Source organism: Bufo bufo, chromosome 10 (assembly GCF_905171765.1).
Source record: "Bufo bufo chromosome 10, aBufBuf1.1, whole genome shotgun sequence".
Lineage (NCBI taxonomy): Eukaryota > Metazoa > Chordata > Amphibia > Anura > Bufonidae > Bufo > Bufo bufo.
Window position 1 is genome coordinate 142,495,150 of NC_053398.1, and position 20,438 is coordinate 142,515,587.

The 20,438-nt window shown below is 45.4% G+C and overlaps 1 protein-coding gene across 3 annotated transcripts in view; it reads right to left on the bottom strand.

Moving 5' to 3' along the window:
• The window catches only part of PMFBP1 (polyamine modulated factor 1 binding protein 1), a 140,043-nt gene extending 137,588 nt beyond the window's left edge, over positions 1-2,455 (bottom strand). For 2 of the 3 annotated variants that reach the window (XM_040409345.1, XM_040409343.1), the window contains exon 1: positions 2,369-2,455. The gene's annotated coding sequence lies outside the window, so the exon portion shown is untranslated. The other variant, XM_040409344.1, reaches the window with a different exon arrangement.
• Positions 2,456-20,438: the final 17,983 nt, after the last annotated feature.

A 20,438-nucleotide genomic window follows, 5' to 3' on the forward strand; every position in this document is an offset into this window, starting at 1 on the left:
GAAGAAAAAAAAAGCAAAGTTTAAAGGGGTTCTGCAGTTTTTTTTTAAATCCGGGACCCCTGCCGATCAGCTGTTTGAGAAGGCAGAGGCGCCTTCTCGCTGTTTACCGCAGGGCCCAGTGATGTCACGACTAGTATCAATAGCCTGGGCGGGGCTTAGCTCTGTTCACTTGAATGGAGCTTAGCCGCACCCAGGCCATTGATACTAGTCGTGACATCACTGGGCCCACTGTAAACAGCGAGAAGGCCGCGGCGCTACTGCCAGTGCCGCTGCCTTCTTAAAACAGCTGATCGGCGGGGGTCCCGGGTGTGGGACCCCCGCCGATTAGATGCTGATGATCTATCCAGAGGGTAGATCATCAGTTTAAAAAAAACTGCAGAACCCCTTTAACATAAGAATTGTCTAATCTCATACACTTTGCTAGTACTGTATTACGCTGCGCTTTAAGCGAATCCACACCGTGAGCAGTTACTCTTAAAGGGGTTGTCTCATCTCAGACAATGGGGGCATATCGTTAGGATATGCCCCATTGTTTTATAGGTGCGGGTCCCACAGCTGCGACCCGCACCTATATCGGGAATGGAGACCCGCAAAGTGCCAGCTGGAGAACTCCAGTCCGGCCACCACCAAGTAGAACCCCGACCACCACCCCGTAGAAGTGAATGTAAAAGGGCACCGCGCATGGCCGGCCACCGCTTCCATTCACTTCTATGGGCCTGACGGAGATAGCCAAGCTAGCACTCGGTTATTTTTGGCGGCCCCATAGAAATGAATGGAGGGCTGCTGCACATGCGCCCTTCACCACTTTCAGGGCTCCGTTCTTAATAAAGGTGCGGGTGCCAGCGGGGACCTGCACCTATCAGCCAATGGGGGCAGAGCCTAGTCATATGCCCCCATTGTCTGAGATGAGACAACCCCTTTAAGGGACGTGCATAGTATTCTTCCCTGTAACAATCGGTGCAGGGGTCTCTGACGGATTCATGTGCCTTTTAAAAGGGGTTTTCATGACGATAACTTTCCTCAGGATAGCTCATCAGTATCTGATCGGTCTTCCGCTGATCAGCTGTTTGAGAAGGCACCGACGATGGCAGTAGTGCCGCAGCCTTCTCTCAGCTTTTCCTAGGCCAGTGATGACACCTTCATCGGTCACGTGGCCTAGGAGCAGCTCAACCCCATTGAAGTCATGGGGCTGAGCTGCAACACCAAACACAGCCACTATACAATGTACGGCGCTGTGCTTGGCGAGTTGAAAGAAGGACGCAGCGCTCACAGGAGCACCGATGCCTTCTCAACTAGCTGATCGGTGGGGTGGTCCGGTGTATCTGAGGATCGGTCATCAGTATCAGAATCCCAGAAAACCCCTTTAAGTTGCATAACTTTTTTTTCCCTTTCACAGCGGTGTCAATTTTAGTGAATTTCAGTAAAGTGTGCCACATAATTGCGCACTCGTATCAGACAAGACAGGATACAACCTCGCTATCACACACTTTTTTAGGCACTTTTTTGGGGCAAAAAGTAAACATTAAAAAAATTGACGCCGGCAAAAAGAAATTCTCAAGCTCCTTTTTGCATTTTTTTTTTTTTTTTTTACACCAGTGTGACTATTTTGTCTTACGCTGCGTTTTTTAACGTTGTCCTCGCCAATGGAGAACCATCAGTCCCGGAAAGTTCACCAACATTTACACCCGATAGAAGGCGTAAATGTTAATGTACGGCCAAAAGTCGCGCCACATGATGGTAATCGATGGTCTTGCAATGTGACAGTTGCAAAAAAACACAAACCCAAGCGGGATTTTTTTTCTGTGACTGTTTCGTCGCAGCAATGTCGCGTTGCAACACCATCGATTATCATTACAAAAAAAAACGTTGCGCGTCTTTTCTGCAACACGTCGCCGTGCGGCCGAGTCCATTCAGGGACTGAAGTCGCTTTCACTGCGGGCGCACGGACCTCGTCATAGATTGGGCGCATCCTCCTGCAGCGCCGGGGGTATCAAAGCCCACCATAAAAAGCTGTTCTTTGATTAATGACCCCCACTGTGTGCAAAAAAAATACCAGAAAACCTTTGGCCAAAAAAAAAAAAAAAACACAACAACACAACAACAGGTGGAAAAAAGACAAAAAAAAAAAAACGCATGCTGGTGTTTTTACAGCCACAGAAAAACCGCTAGTGCAAATCTGTGTATGAAGGAGGCGTTTTTCTGTGGCAGCACCTCACAGACTAATGAGATACTAAAAAATAAAGTGCATTTACTTCATGAGCCCAAATGAAGAGTCTCTAAAACGAAGCAGCCGCGGTAATGGGCGCACAGACACACGTACACGGCACCCCCCGGTCATTTTACCTCAGACACACGGAAAGTTTCTCACCATCTCTGCAGGCAGCGTCTATGTGCTAACTACTACTCCTGCTTCACCTCAGCGCATCCTAACCCGCTGCTCAGCCCGCGGTGGGAGATTGACAAGCCAACTCTCCAATCACTCTTTCCCGCCCCGGCCGAAGTAACCAATCACAGAGCAGGTTCACTATCCCGCTTCTGGTAGGGCGACACTCTGGTTGCCTAGGGAACGGCTTCGTTCACTAACCGGCCCCTGCAGGCATAACAGGCCAATGGGAAAGGTGTACGGCTGAGTGACAGCCAAACAGGCCAATGAGACGTAAGCCAAAGAAGTTTGGTGGAGAGGACATGAAAGCGTCGCGCTGTTACTAGGGAGACGCTTCCACAGCTGCATTGTGTTTAAGGAAAACGGTTGATGAGGAGGGCGGTGAAGAGTTCACGTGGAGGAGTTAACTCATTCACACGTCAGTGTTTGCTCAGTGATTTCCATCAGTGATTGTGAGCCAAAACCAGGATTGGGGTCTCCACAGACATCAGGTATAAAGGAAGGATCTGCACCTGGTTTTGGCTCAAAATCACTGACCGAACACGGACATGTGAATGAGGCATTATAGAGACAGTTCACACCAAGTATTTTTAGAGATAAAATAAAAAAAATTGACACGCATCAGGTTTTTTTGCATGTATTTTTTTCCCCCGACGTGTGTTTTTTGGCGCAGTCTCAGAGAGGATTTTCATTCCTGCTCATTTTCAATGGATATTCTGGCCACAGAATCTGCGCCAAGAATGGGCAGGACGCTTTTTTTTTTTCCATGGTGCGGTTTTTAAAACCACAAGTAAAAAAAATAAAATAAAGCATTGCACGCTTTAACTTACAGATTCCCCATTGAAATCCATGGTAAAGTTCTGCGTGCTTTTTTTGTTGTTGAGGATTTGGTGCCGAAAACTGCACTGAAACCGCCTCCCGTGGTTACTAATGGGAGGCTGCGCGGCCGAGGACTTTTGTGGTTTTCCTGGTCCACCCGTAGTGCAGTTACCGCCCGGACCCCTCGGAAGGCTGCAGCCGGCGCCTGCTGATGGTATAGCGCCATCGCATGGAGGTAAACCAAGATGAGGTCTGCACCATGCAAAGTGAAAACCCACAGCAGAAACCACTGCTGTCAAAAATCCATCGTGTGAACCTACCCTCAGGGCGCCTTCACACGACGCAGATTTTGTCGCAGAATTTTCCATGGCTGAAAATCACTTCCATCCGCCTGAATGGGACTTGCAGAAATCCATGCGCTTGCCGCCAAAATAACCAAACTCACATGAATGGAACAGATCGCAAAAATGTTCTGCAACAAAACCTGCCACATATTAAGAGTAAGGTTCACACGATGGATTTTGACCGCTGCGGTTTCTGCTGATGGTTTTCACCTTGAATGGTGCAGAAAATTCTGCAATAAAATCTGCATCGTGTGAAGGCATCCTTTAGCCTGGTCCACATTTCCGTTTTCCACGGACAGCACACGTACCCATTGATTTAAATGTGTCTGTTCACATTTCAGTAATTTTTTTACTGAACGTAGGTCAAAAAATAAATAAATCACGGAGTCATGTACTACTTTGATCCATGAAGCAGACCAAGCATGCCCAAAGAAGTCAATGGGTCTGTGAAAATCATGGACACAGCACGGATGGCATCTGTTGTGCGTCCGTTTTTCAGGCGGTGTCCCCAGCCCAAATTGGAATAGAGAAACATACATCATTTATTCCACCTAATCTCTTTGAGCCCGAGACTCTGTCTAAATGCGGCCCTCTGGACTTTCCACTTTCCACCTACCACGTTTTGTCCTTTGAGTGCCAGACGACAATATCACTCTCCAGAGCAGTTATCCATCCCGCCAGGCTCCTCATCCCTCTCAACGCCTATTGATTTGGAGGTGGACTCACTCATCACCATCCATGCAATTTCCCCAACCCAATCATTGGGAGCTATCAATAATAACCACATGAATCATCATAATTCGCCCACTTCACCCCAGGGGGATCAGTCAAGTAATACCTTCATATCCACCACTGGTCCAGATTCTTTTTTATCCCTTCCCCCCATCTTAACGCCAGATCAAGTGGGTGTTTTCGAACCCCCATCCCCTCTCATATCAGCATACAGGTTTAAAACCACCTTCTACCTACTATCCCGTTCAACACAAAGGGAATTTTATGGAGACCTTTTATAGTATGGTGTTGGATGAATTCCGCAGCATCCATCCTAAACCGGTTCTGAAAGGAGAGGGAAGCCTTGAAAAAACGTCAAGAAAACACCAACATTGTTATACACAATGCAGATAAGGGAGGAGGAATGGTCATCCAGGATAGGACGGATTATATTCAGGAAGCCAATCGAATTTTGTCAGATTATTATTCACCTTTAGAAACTGACCCTTCGGCCCAGTACAAATTGGACTTTAGGGCTCTAATAGAATCTGCATCACACATATTGGATAAAAAAGAGAAAGCATTAATTTCAATATCTGATCCAACAATGGCCTTACTTTACCATCTGCCTAAGATCCATAAAAATAATAAAAACCCACCAGGCTGACCAATTATTTATGGCATCTCCTCTCTCACTTGCAATCTATCCCAATATGTGGATGTCCTTCTACAAAAATATGTGTGACCCTACCCTCCTACCTAAGAGACTCCACGTCTCTAATTCAGGCCCTGAAGGAAGTACAGTGGAGAGGCACGTACCGATGGGTCACCTTGGATGTCACAGCTTTGTACTCCAACATTTTGCATGAATTGGGTATCAATTGTATAAAGTGGTACCTTGAAAATGATCCTGAGATACCAGAGGAACAAAAGTGGTTTGTACTCGACAGCATTAGATTTATCCTCACACATAATGTGTTTACTTTTGAGGACACACTTTATTTACAGAAGAGAGGTACCGCAATGGGGACGAAATTTGCGCCATGTCTGGCTAATATATCTGTGAAGGTTCTCATTTATCCAGGTCATGGTATATCTGTAAAGAATAAATCAAGGCAACTGGACTTACTGTAGATTTCTTGAAAACGTTTCACTCGTTCTTCCAACGAGCTTTCTCAATTCTGAGTGACTGTACAAGAATTCTCTGGGAATAAATATGTAACTGAAACATAGTTACACATTTATTCCCAGATAATTCTTGTACAGTCACTCAGAATTGAGAAAGCTCGTTGGAAGAACGAGTGAAACGTTTTCAAGAAATCTATAGTAAGTCCAGTTGCCTTGATTTATTCTTTACAGATATAAGTCTGGCTAATCTATTCATGGGGCGTTTTGAAGAAAACTATCAACGGGTCCAAGAGCTGGACAGAAAATATCATTTTCTATCGAAGGTACAGTCAGGTCCATAAATATTGGGACATGGACACATTTCTAACATTTTTGGCTCTATACACCACCACAATGGATTTGAAATTAAACGAACAAGATGTGCTCTAACTGCAGACTGTCAGCTTTAATTTGAGGGTATTTACATCCAAATCAGGTGAACGGTGCAGGAATTATAACAGTTTGCATATGTGGCTCCCACTTGTTAAGGGACCAAAAGTAATGGGACAATTGGCTTCTCAGCTGTTCCATGGCCAGGTGTGTGTTGTTCCCTCATTATCCCAATTACAATGAGCAGATAAAAGGTCCAGAGTTCATTTCCAGTCTGCTATTTGCATTTGGAATCTATTGCTGTCAACTCTCAAGATGAGATCCAAAGAGCTGTCACTATCAGTGAAGCCATCATTAGGCTGAAAAAACAAAACAAACCCATCAGAGAGATAGCAAAAACATTAGGCGCGGCCAAAACAACTGTTTGGAACATTCTTAAAAAGAAGGAACGCACCGGTGAGCTCAGCAACACCAAAAGACCCGGAAGACCACGGAAAAAAAACTGTGGTGGATATAACGAAGAATTCTTTCCCTGGTGAAGAAAACACCCTTCACAACAGTTGGCCAGATGAAGAACACTCTCCAGGAGGTAGGTGTATGTGTGTCAAAGTCAACAATCAAGAGAAGACTTCACCAGAGTGAATACAGAGGGTTCACCACAAGATGTAAACCATTGGTGAGCCTCCAAAACAGGAAGGCCAGATTAGAGTTTGCCAAACGACATCTAAAAAAGCTTTCACAGTTCTGGAACAACATCCTATGGACAGATGAGACCAAGATCAACTTGTACCAGAGTGATGGGAAGAGAAGAGTATGGAGAAGGAAAGGAACTGCTCATGATCCTAAGCATACCACCTCATCAGTGAAGCATGGTGGTGGTAGTGTCATGGCGTGGGCATGTATGGCTGCCAATGGAACTGGTTCTCTTGTATTTATTGATGATGTGACTGCTGACAAAGCAGCAGGATGAATTCTGAAGTGTTTCGGGCAATATTATCTGCTCATATTCAGCCAAATGCTTCAGAACTCATTGGACGGCGCTTCACAGTGCAGATGGACAATGACCCAAAGCATACTGCAAAAGCAACCAAAGAGTTTTTTTAAAGGAAAGAAGTGGAATGTTCTGCAATGGCCAAGTCAATCCCCGGACCTGAATCCGGTTGAGCATGCATTGTACTTGCTGAAGACAAAACTGAAGGGAAAATGCCCAAGAACAAGCAGGGACTGAAGACAGTTGCAGTAGAGGCCTGGCAGAGCGTCACCAGGGATGAAACCCAGCGTCTGGTGATGTCTATGCGTTCCAGACTTCAGGCTGTAATTGACTGCAAAGGATTTGCAACTAAGTATTAAAAAGAGAGTGTTTGATTTATGATTATTATTCTGTCCCATTACTTCAGTAATACTAACAGAAGCTAAGCAAATGCCACAAATTAACTTTGTGACAACATATGTAATAACCACAATATCATTAGAGGTATACTATCGAAATATTGGCTAAAGATCCTCATTTGAAGAAGTCCATACCAGCCCAACCACCCCTGACATTTAGAAGGGCCAAAACTCTAAAAACCATTCTGGCACCCAGTCAATTAAAATCCACTAATAAACGCACCTTAACAGGGGCTATGAGGGAAAGCAAAATCTGTGACACTAGAGGCAGTTATAGATGTAATTTACCCAGATGCCTTTGCTGTTCCATCATGTGCCGGTCTTCCACCTGCTGTAGTAATTCCACCGGAGTCTCTTTCCCGATCAGGGACCATCTTGATTGTGGGTCTCAAAATGTTGTCTATCTATGGGAATGCCCATGTGGGTTGCAATACGTGGGCCGCACTATACAGACCTTGAGAAATAGACTAAATAAACACAGGTCAAATATAAAGAAAAAATTCCTTCAGCATAGTGTCTTTCGACATGCCGCAGAGCACCATGAGGGGACTTTTGTAGGTTTCAAAATAACATCTATTGAAAGGACTGTCGGAATATTAGCCAAACTTTGAAAAGACGCACAATGTTCTGGATTTTTAAGTTGAATTGTCTAAACCCCTGTGGTCTTAATGAAGCATTTTAAGGGCTCTTTCACACTTGCGTTGTCCGGATCCGGCGTGTACTCCATTTGCCGGAATTACACGCCGGATCCGGAAAAACGCAAGTGAACTGAAAGCATTTGAAGACGGATCCGTCTTCAAAATGCGTTCAGTGTTACTATGGCAGCCAGGACGCTATTAAAGTCCTGGTTGCCATAGTAGTAGTGGGGAGCGGGGGAGCAGTATACTTACCGTCCGTGCGGCTCCCGGGGCGCTCCAGAATGACGTCAGAGCGCCCCATGCGCATGGATGACGTGTCCATGCGATCACGTCATCCATGCGCGTGGGGCGCCCTGAGATCACTCTGGAGCGCCCGGGGAGCCGCACGGACGGTAAGTACACTGCTCCCCCGCTCCCCACTACACTTTACCATGGCAAACAGGACTTTAGCGTCTTGGCAGCCATGGTAACCATTCAGAAAAAGCTAAACGTCGGATCCGGCAATGCGCCGAAACGACGTTTAGCTTAAGGCCGGATCCGGATTAATGCCTTTCAATGGGCATTAATTCCGGATCCGCCCTTGCGGCAAGTGTTCAGGATTTTTGGCCGGAGCAAAAAGCGCAGCATGCTGCGGTATTTTCTCCGGCCAAAAAACGTTCCGGTCCTGAACTGAAGACATCCTGATGCATCCTGAACGGATTTCTCTCCATTCAGAATGCATTAGGATAAAACTGATCAGGATTCTTCCGGCATAGAGCCCCGACGACGGAACTCTATGCCGGAAGAAAAGAACGCAGGTGTGAAAGAGCCCTAAATTAACCTGTGAAAATTGAACCCGTTATAGTGGCGTTGGGATGCCCTCATAATATCATGCACCATCTATAGGGCTTCCGATCTCTTTATTGTTTTAGCCCAGCAAAGCGCGGGATCCCTTTGGATTTAAGGCCATTAATTAGATAGGCAAAAAATAGCACCTTAGGGTCCTTTTTCAATACCAACTGACATGAAATAACGTAAAACAGTAGCCTTTAATAATTCTAGTAACATCTATTTAATTTATTTAATTATTTTTCATGTACTCTTATAAACGATTTGATGGGTAATTTCAGTAGATTCCCCAAGGTCCCAATTGCACGGCAAAAAGCTGTTATTAGAAAATAAGGTTTATAATGATATCCGATTGGCACGACTTCTACACCTATGCATTTCCTATTATTATTTATATGAATTAATTTTTATGAACATATTTATAATTTTGTATATGTTTTTAGCATGTGTGAATATGAAAATGGTCTGTTCAACCAATTAGTATTTTAACTATTAATATTGTCTTATGGTTCTATTTATTTACTTACAATGCGATCATCTTTCTAATATGGCCACCTATTTTTATAATCTAAACTACTATCAGTAGTTCATGACCAGCCGCGTCTCGATCACCCGGGCAACCTCCGGCTTTTATGTGTGTTTTTTAGATAGTGTCATGTGGCCGGTATCTGCGGCCACATGACCACCCGTCCTGCCCTCCACACTTGATACTTTGAGAGCCAAGGCGCCCTAGCATCTGAACCTTCCCGGAACGTCTCACGTGATCGGCCGCTGGGGTCACGTGCCTCTCCACTCCGCCCAGACTCCGAGAAGCGTTCCTCCTTTCACCGCCCCTTTTCCAGGTCACTTAGATTAAGCGGTGCAAAAGTTCTGCATGCTCACAGATGCAGGGAGGTCCGGCGTCTGTTCCCGAGGTGACGCGACACGTGACTCCCGGCATCTGCAATCATGTGACCCCTATGTTACAGCTCTGATCATTTCAGTTAGGTGTAAGTTCAATAGACAAAAAAATTCCACAGAAAAAACTAAGATAAAAACATCCTGCACGATATGATATACAAATGTGCGGATGTCCTTGGCCATATTATTCTAGGTGTAAGTTCAATAATTAATAATACATGGACAATAAGTGCTTCAGGCTTTGATCCTGACAGTATATCTGTGTGGCAGCTAAACAATAAAATAAGGTTGCTTATGACCCAATCACCCCCATTTTCTGAGGTCACCTTCTCAATCCCCGCCTACTCTCACCCCTGACCTCTTTTTTTTTTTTATGTGTATGTGTGTATATAAACTTGTTGATATCAATACCATTGTATTCACCTGAAGGGGAAGTTATCCCCGAAACACGTTGTAAACCAATAAAGATTCAAAAGATTGCTATTTACTTTTATTGGCCGGACCGTCTTTGCGCCGAGGGATAATCCTTTAAAGGGATTCTGTCACCCCTTTTTACCCTATAGAGATGCGGACATGCACGGCTAGATCGCCGCTAGCATGTCCGCAATATACCTGTCCCATATCTCTGAGTGGTTTTATTGAGTGTAAAAAATGATTTTATATATATGTAAATCAGCCTGGTAAGGAGCCCAAGGGGCCACACTAACCGTTCTGGAGCCCAGCCACACCCCCCTGTGAAGGAGCCCAGCATCGCCTGGATCCACGAATCTCCCTAATGCCAGCACAGGGAAGGAGCAAGGAGGAGATTCCTGGATACAGGCGGTGCTGGGCTCCATCACAGGGGGGCGTGGCTGGGCTCCATCACAGGGGGGCGTGGCTGGGCTCCATCACAGGGGGGCGTGGCTGGGCTCCATAACGGTTAGTGAGGCTCCTTACCAGGCTGATTTACATATACTGTATATATAAAATCATTTTTTACACTCAATAAAACCACTCAGAGATATGGGACAGGTATATTGCGGAAATGCTAGCGGCGATCTAGCCGTGCAAGTCCGCATCTCTATAGGGTAAAAAGAGGTGACAGAATCCCTTTAAGTATCAGCATAACCAATCCTCTGTGGGGCTCCAGGCACCTCAAGCTAAGGAAATTGAGGTGGCAGCATGACGACCGAATCCGGGGAATGATAAACTATTTCCGAAACGCCCAAAAATAGTGTTGTGCCTATAATTTTTCACAACACTCAAAGGTGAGCCTCCAATCAGAGAATTTTAAAGGGAACCTGTCACCGGGATTTTGTGCATAGAGCTGGGGACATGGGCTGCTAGATGGCCGCTAGCACATCCGCAATACCCCATAGCTCGGTGTGCTTTTATTGTGTAAAAAACCCGATTTGATACATATGCAAATTACCCTGAGATGATTTAGAGCTTGAAAATATGACTCTTCTCTGGTCACACAAGTAAGATATAACTCTTCTATGTTAATTTGCATATGTATCAAATCGGTTTTTTTACACAAAAAACGCACACAGAGCTATGGGGCCTGGATATTGCGGATGTGGTAGCGGCCATCTAGCAACCCATGTACTCAGCTCTATACACAAAATCCCGGTGACAGGTTCCCTTTAAGTCTCCTTGTGTATACGTTATCACCCTATGGTGCGCCTCTCTTTTGTTTATTTATTAGTAAACAAAGCCTGAATACTTGGCGTTTTTAACTGAAGACTGATAGACTTATTTGGAAATTATTTTTCAGCTGAGCAACGTTATGTATGACACGGACCAACCAAGGACATCTTCACAGATGAGGTATGCTTTTTTTCACAGATGTGTCACTGACACGGAAATGTGGACAAGGCCTTAGGGTACCTTCACACACGGCAGATTTTGTGGCAGAAAATTCCATTCATATGAATGGGGCAGCAAGAGCATGGATTTCTGTAAGCCCCATTAAAGGTGAATGGAAGTGATTTTCAGTCACAGAATTTTCTGCCACAATATCTGCATTGTGTGAAGGCGCCCTTAGGCCACCTGCACCGATGCGAGCGAATGCAGATAAGATCCGCACACATTTTCATGTGCATTTCTGCTGCATATTCGCACCTAAATCCGCAATGTCTAACAGCGGTTTTGGTGTGGATGAGATGCGGTTTTATTGCAGATCTCACCCTTCCACTGAAAAGGTTAAAATCCGCAGCTAAAACCGCAAACATAATTAACAGACAAATTTGAAAAAACGCAACCCAGGTCAATTTCCGCACTGAAAAAATCCGCCAAGTATATTGCAAATTAGTGTAATCTCACACACTTTGCTGGTCCTGTAATACGCAGCGGTTCTTCCACACAGGAATCCGTGCAGAAAAAAACGCAGATATTCAAATCTACGTTGTTCAGTTTGGATGCCGCAGACCCGCTCGTGCCTCAGCTCCACTGAATGGAGCTAAGCAGCAAGCAGACACCCACGGAGGCTTCAGGTGGTGCCCATCCGGAACCGCTCAAAGAAGGGACTGCCTCCCACTGAAAACAATGTCAGCGCCAAAATTCTGTCATGTGAATAGGCGACCTGCCCACTGTGTGTATTTGTATGCAGAAAATCCACAGAAAACCTGCATAAATCCACAAAATGTATCACGGTTTTTGTGTGGTGTTTATGCAGTTTTTCAAATTACGTTAAAAACTCCATTGAAGTCTATGGGGAAAACCTCTCTGCAGAAGGTGCACAACCCAAAAAATATATAAAATCAGAAAAATCCACACAACAGATCCACTTCTGGGCGTACAAAATACGCAATGTGTACGTGAGATTTGTCTAATCTCTCACTTTCCACGTAATCCGTGAGCAGTTACCCTAAGGCTCGGTTCACATGTGACTGAAATGCTGCAGCATTGTTCACTACCAGCAAAGTGCATGAGATTTTATGAAATTTGTTCCACACAAAAATCGCAGCATAAATTGACCTGCCGTGAGGATCTGAAATATGCAGAAGGTCATTTCATGCTGCAGTTCTCCCCAGCGGATTTTACCCTTTGGCCTCTTGCACATGAATGTTGTGTGCCCATGGCCGTATGGCGGCCTGCAATACACGGGCACCGGCCCGTGTGCACTCCGCATAACTTGAATGGGTCCGCAATCACGGAGATGCGGAACGGAAGCACGGATCGGAACCCCATGGAAGCACTACGTGCAAATTGCGGTCCCCAATGCACAGAACGGATGCTCAACGTTCGTGTGCAAGAGGCCTTTGCGATAGAGAAAAGAAAGCCTATAAAAACCACTATACCCAAATCGTGCCATTTTGAAAAAACCCTAACCCTAACCTGCGGCTCTCCAGCTGTTGTAAAACTACAACTCCCACCATGCCCTGCTGTAGGAAGTCTGTACATGCTGGGAGTTGTAGTTTTTCAACAGCTGGAGAGCCTCAGGTTGGCCATCCCTGCCATAGAGAATGAAGGAGGCGGCGGTGCACATGCTTGACCGCCGCTCTATTCATGAGGGAAAATCGTGATTGCGAGGGCCCCAGCGGTCAGACCCCTAATGATAGAGGATGATCCCTATCCTGTGGATTGTTGTAATAACCTGTTGAAGACGGAAATCCTCCAAAACGCGTTGTATGAATAAAGACCTGTTTTATAACTTCATCTGGGATCGTATCTCTCCCAATTTACCTACCCCGTGGATAGAGGATACACAAACCCTTTACACCAGGTTTTGCATGCACATTAGATGTAGGAGAGCTAAGTTTGCAACAGCACATTGGCTATATCACAGAGGGGGCCATTTATGAACATTTTTATGCCTTTTTTAATGTAAAAAATGTCGTAAGACTCCTTTTTTTGACTTTTTAAATGGCCATGTGACAATATTTTGTCACATGGGCGTTTTTAAGCTGTCTTCGCCACTTGGGAGTGGTGAGATTGTGGCGGGGGCCACAGCAAATTTACAAACATTTATGCCTGGAAACAGGTGGAATAGAGGAGTAAAAAACGATTCCAGTCAGGACCTTGTCATGTTAGGCGAATCCGCTGGCAGCGCATTCGGGGAGAAACAAAGACCGGCGTAAAATGACCCCCAATGTTTTATCTGTGTGCTTTACACAGGAATGAAAGTATTAATTTGTCTTAACTCAAACATTATCATTAGCGTTGAGCGAATCAAAGTCAAAAGAACTGACTTAGATCCGAATTTCAGGAAAAAAGTGATTCGCCGCAAAGCCGAATTTCCTTGCGCTTCGTGGTAACTAATCAATTTTCCCTGAAATGGTGGTAAAAACAAAAATACTGGGACTTCCGTTTCTGGCGCTGAGATGCAGGACGCGGAGAAAGTTAGCTCCGGCCGTCCCGCACAGAAGGGGTAGTTACAGCAACCCTAAACTCCCCAGAGCATCCTGTCCGGTCGTCCATGGACAGATACTTACTCCGGAGCGGCAACAAGCAGGTACGGAGCGGCGCTTCACAGGCCGATAACACCATGCTGAGCAAGATGGTGGATTCGCGCCCGGCATCCCCGTGCAGTGCCATAGATAACGATACTGATGCCTTGCCCGTTACCCAGGCAGATAACCAACCTGAGACGGCTAATATAAATTACAAAACTTTAGCCATAGAAGTTGACAGACACTTGGCACCTGATATCAAAGAGACACTCTCTAAAACGCTGACGCAATCTCTACAACTGCATGAAGCGGTAGCGCAGCATGACACGTGCCTAGAAGATCTTGGGCAGCGGCTCGCCCTGATGGAAGAGGAGAATTCTAAGAACGGCTTGGCCATTCAGGAGCTACAAAAGCACAATATAATATTAAAGGATCGTCTGGAGGACTTGGAGAATCGCTCCAGATGGAATAACTTGAGGCTCTTAGGCCTTCCGGAATCAATCAAACCGCAGGCTCTCAAAGACATCTGTGAGAGAGAGCTACCGATGGCCCTGGGGCTAGAAGGCAGGCACAAAGTAGAAAGGGTTCACCGTGTCGGACCGGCGCCAGATTTACAGCGTTCACCTGCCAGGGGTGGTAATGATCTGTTGCCAAGACCCCGCCAAGTTATCATGCGTTACTTGGACTTTAGTGACAAGGAGTCCATACTAAAGGCCTTCAGAGCCAAGAAGAAGCCTTTGAAGATCAGAGGGCATGTCATTCTACTCTTCGCTGATTATTCAGCTCAAGTCGCGAGACAGAGAAGGGAGTTCAGCGCCATATGCTCGACTCTATTCCGGCAGCAAATCAGGTTTCAACTGCAATATCCGGCCACATTGAGAGTGACTCTTCTAGATGGTACAGTCACCTCATTCCGAGATCCATCAGCAGCAGCAGAGTCGATGCAATTGCTACTAGAATCCGAAGGTCTTCGAGACGCGGGAAACCATAGATCTGCTAAATCCCCGCTGAGGGAGAGAGCAAGAAGCCCGGAATGGAAGCACTTACCTCAGAGAGAACGAGGTCGTAGAGGCTGGAAGAAACCGTCCGGAAGGGGCCGTATGCCCCATGTCAGCTAAGGACGCTAGCTTTTTCAAGTTGTCCATGTTTTATGCCATTCATTGTCCTTCTCTTATTACTGGGAGGATACCATGTCCGCTTCAGCGTTCAGTTATCACAGTTGGTGTTAATATAACAGTTAAAATATGTCTACCTGCATTACACCTGCCGCTGACACAAGGATTTCAGGGACAGCAAAAATGAAGTAAATTAGTAGATAAGTAGAATGTAGAGGGTGAGGGGCGGAGGGGTTTTTGCAACTCAGAAGAAAGGAAGCAATAAGCTAAAAGAAGGTAGAGTTGGGGGGGGAAAGGAGTCGGTATTTGTCACGGTTGACGCTTAATTTTGAGGAGTCACTGTTCTGAATATCGAGGGGTAAGAGGGGATAGGTTACTTTGTTGTGTTTCTCTTTTTATATTGTTTTCCCTCTCCTTCGCTGTCCTCCCGGAATCACAAAGTTGGTGTGGATCTTGCTGAATCTATCTTTAGGCGACTGATAGGTACTGAACCATGAAGGTGATTTCATGGAATGTAAAGGGCTTGAGGTCACCCCACAAGAGATGGATGGTGTTACGTCACCTAAAGAGAGCTAATCCCGACATTGCGCTTCTTCAAGAGACACATCTTGCGATGGGTGATCTCGAAAGAATGAACAAATTATGCGTTAGGGAGGTTCATGGGTCGGCTTCGATTGATAGAAAAGCGGGAGTTCTAATCCTATCGAATAAGAGCCTGGTATGCCAGGTCCTAGGGTCGTCATCGGATACTAGAGGTAGATGGGTCCAAATCCTGCTATCAGTTCAAGACACTCAATATAGCGTCTACAGCATTTATGGCCCTAATATTAATAATACAGGGTTTTTCAATGACCTAGAAGTACAATTACTGTCTGACCCCTGCTCAAACAAAATTATGGGGGAGATTTTAATTCAGTAGTGTCAACAACGGAATATATAAGGCAGGGTAAACCCGTACAGGCGAGGTCCAACCCGCAAGACCGAGTCATGGGTAGGTTGATGGAGGGAGTGGTTTTGGTGGATCCATGGCGCCAAATGCATCCTGATGAAAGGAGCTACACCTTTTATTCACATTAAAAAAACTCATGGTCGAGACTCGACTATATCCTGGTTAGTTCCCACTTGATGGGAAAGGTGGAAATGGCATCTATAAGCTACATGGTGATATCGGATCACTCCCCAGTCTGGATCCAGCTGAGGGACACGTATCCCAGAGGCTCGGATTATTTATGGAGGTTCCCCTCAAATTTAATAACCAGTGAAGACTTTGTTAATAAGCTGATAGGGTGGTGGGAAGAATTCAAAGGGGATAATCAAGAACATGAAGATTCACCTGAGCTGCTCTGGAATACCTCTAAGGTAGTCATTAGGGGAAAGATCATGAGCTATATATTTGGAAGGAAAAAGCAAGCCCAAGTACGCCTGGAGCAGACCAGCCTGTTAGTCAGGCAAACATATCAAGCTTTTACTCAATCTCCCACCGCCGAGAATAAGCAGAAATAGGCGTCAGCTAGGGGAGCCTTCGAGGCCAACGAGAAGGGTAGGGAGTTATTGCATAACACAAACCTCACAGCGACTCTACATAAATTTGGAAACAAGTCGGGCCGTCTTATGGCCAATCTTGCAAAAGGTAGAAGAGCCCTCCCAGTCAATACTAGGGATGAGAGAGGCAAAAGGGGGATAATCCGGCCATCATCAACTCAATATTAGGAGACTATTACGAGCAGCTATATCAAGATAGTACGAAACCGGATCTAGCGGCTACTCTCTTAGATAAGGTCAAACTACCTAGTCTTAACTCGGAACAAATACAAAGTCTCAATGGTTAGGTTAGATTAGAAGAACTTCAATCAGTTATTAAGAGGCTCTGTAATTCTAAAGCACCTGGTCCAGATGGCTACACCGGGGAATATTACAAGGCCCTGATAGTTCAAGTTTCCCCAGTTTTGCTAAAACTGTTTAACAAAGTACTAAATGGTGCAGCATCCCCAGATAAAGAAAATGTCACGTACATCAAATTACTGCCCAAACCTGGAAAAGACCCCCACTTGCCAGGTTCCTATAGGCCTATTTCGCTCATTAATGTGGACACTAAGATCATTAAAAAAATTATGGCGGACCGTCTAGCACTCATATTACCTTCCCTGATTGGGGAAAAACAGGTCGGGTTTGTGCAGGGACGTTCAGCGGTAACGAACATCTGCACGGTACTAACAGTGTTAGGCTAGCATTCGGGGCTCCGCTTGTGAGCTCCGTTTGAAGGGTCTCACAAGCGGCCCCGAACGCATCCGTACTGCCCTAATGCATTCTGAGTGGATGCGGATCCGCTCAGGATGCGGATCCGCTGCTTGCAGCGTTCGGGTGTCCGCCTGGCCGTGCGGAGGCAAACGGATGCGTCCAGACTTACAATGTAAGTCAATGGGGACGGATCCGTTTGAAGTTGACACAGTATGCCTCAATTTTCAAACGGATCCGTCCCCCATTGACTTTCAATGTAAAGTCTGGACGGATCCGTCTGAACTACTTTCATACTTAGAATTTTTTTTAAACTATAATGCAGACGGATCCGTTCTGAACGGATCCAAACGTCTGCATTATAGGAGTGGATCAGTCTGTGCAGACATCAGACGGACCCGCTCTGAACGCAAGTCTGAAAGTAGCCTTAGATAGGGTACATCATCAGCCGAGGGTGGGAGAGACTCCAGCCATGCTCACTCTAGATGCCGAGAAAGCATTCGACAATGCCTCCAGCCATGCCCACCGGACAGTTTTGGACAGGATAGGGTTCTCAGGGGCATTTAGAGTCCATCTATCGCAGTTATATAATCATCCCAATGCAAGGATTTATACATAGGGATTTCTATCTCGACCCTTCAGACTTCAGAAGGGGACTCGTCAAGGCTGTCCGCTGTCGCCCCTTCTGTTCAACCTTTCACTAGAACCGTTAGCAAGGTACTTGTGTCACTCAGACCTTTACGAAGGGATAGGGATCGGAAGCAAGCAATTGAAAGTCGCACTATTTGCAGATGATGTGGTATTGTTTTTAGCCAAGCCACAGGAGCACATTGAGCGAATAATGAAAGCTCTGGCTCTTTTCGGGACATACTCGGGCTATAAGATAAATACATCAAAATGCGAGCTATTGATCTTAACCCGGAAAGGTGAAGGAAGGTTTCGCCTACCCCTTCATTTGGGTATTGCTAAGGCTCAAAGCTGTATTACATATCTGGGAATAAAAATAGGCAGAGAACCACATTCACTGTACCGCTTGAATTTCCCCCCACTTATCACCAAAATCATAAAGGAGCTGGGTAGATGGCAGGGACTCCCATTATCTTTAGCAGGCAGGTGTCATCTGGTCAAAATGATGAGCATGTCCAAGCTTCTTTATCCCCTTCAGACGATCCCACTCCTTATCCGACATGCGGATATTAAAAAGTTGGAAAGCAGGTTCATACGTTTCATCTGGCAGGGGAAGAAGCCCAGAATATCACTGGACAAACTAAAACTCAGACGTGAGATGGGAGGCTTTAATTTCCCGAATATCAGAGGGTATAACCTGACTTGTCTTAGTAGACATATCCTGGATTGGGTTAATGGGACGTCGTTTTACTCTAATCTGCCCCTTGAACGGCAGTTGGTGCGACCCTGCGACCTGGTGGCTCTATTACATTCTAAGAGATCTATACTACCCGCGCCTGGCAAACACTCTCTGGTGGTGAGAGATACCACTATAGCTTGGAAGGTTCTCAGAAACCACTTTCAACTTCCTTATCAAATATCCAAACATCTTCCCTTTCGGGGTAATCCCGCTTTTGAGCCAGGTAGAAGCAGCGCACTGTTCAGGAATTGGACTCTCAAGGGGGTTAATAAAGTAGGCGATATTTTCCATGGAACGGAGGGTAGATGGGCTACATAGCAGGAACTAAAAGATAGGCTGGGGTTGGGTAAATCGTCATATCTTCAATATTCCCAGGTTAGGTTTAGCCAGGGATTTAACCAAAGAATGGTTTACTAATGATTTTCATTCATTTCTGAACATTAAAACAAAAAGATCCCTGTCTATGTTACACCATGTTTTGAGAGATAGGTGGAATACCAAGGACCTTCAAAAAGTGGGGCCAAAAATTGGGGATAGCGGAGATACATGACCGGGTATGGACAGGGATCTCAGCTATGCGCAAGGCCATTATAAATGAAAAATGGAGAGAGACCCATATAAAAATATTACACCATGCCATTTATGGGTTCGACTTGCCCAAATCCACGTCCAATCCTGGAAGACTGATGGCGTGCCCAAAATGCTCAACTCCCAAGACCGACTTATATCATGGCTTGTGGGAGTGCTCTAAGCTGGCCAAATTTTGGGGAGAGATTAACCAGTAACTAGACAAGATGAGCAAATATCGCAGTGAAATTACACCATCACTGGTAATATTGCATTCCGATACAGAATCGGATACTGCTAACCAGCGGTCATTAGAAGGGAAGGCCGGTATCACTGTATTACCTCAGGTGGGACATAGATTGATCATGGTAGCCAAGAGAAGTTTGCTGCAGTTATGGATATCGCCAGAGATTCCAACGCAGGAGATGGTGATTGCCCAAATGCGTCAATTATTTCACCTAGAATGGTTAGAATCGCTAAAGCAAAAAGAGTCATTGGGTAAGCAACTATACCATACATGGAAATCATTTTTACGGGCGTATATACCGTGCTCAGAATATAGGCAAATAATGAGTCCCTTTAAGCTAACTACCTGGTATTTGCTAGAGGATATAAAGGGCAGCCTTGGTCAACTGAAAGTGATCTAACTTAATCGTGATACTACTTTTTGTGAGCCTCCCTATTCGGTATGTAAGGTAGCCAGGAGTATATAAGTTAGGGGGGTGATTTTGTGATCATAATGGTTTATATGGATCTACACCAGACGGGAGGGGAGGGGAGGGAAAGGAGTTGGGGGGATGGGGTGGGGGGGAAGAGGTGTTTTGGAGATAACATAAAGTCTCATTTATGCTGATCTTAACTGGAGTCCTCAATGGAAGACTATTGTACAATTTTCATTCATCTTGATGTATGTTATCTACTTTTGTAATGTATAAAATAGAACAAAAACTCAATAAAAAAAATATTGAAAAAATATATAAATACTCACCTCATCCATTTGTGTGTGAAGAGGCCGTCGTGGCCATTTTGTTTGAAGCTACCGCGTAAAATCTTGCGTGCGGTGACGTATGATGTCACCATACCGGGCAGCGTGATGATGTCATCTTGTCACCACGCAAGATTTAGTGAGGTGTCTTCAATCAAGATGGCAGCGGCGGCCTCTTCGCAATCTAATGGAGTAATTATTAAAAAAATTAACCCCTGAAAGCCCTAAATGATAGCCTCAGATGCTGCGATCAGCAATGAACTGACCTGAGGGGTTTAATGACAGGGG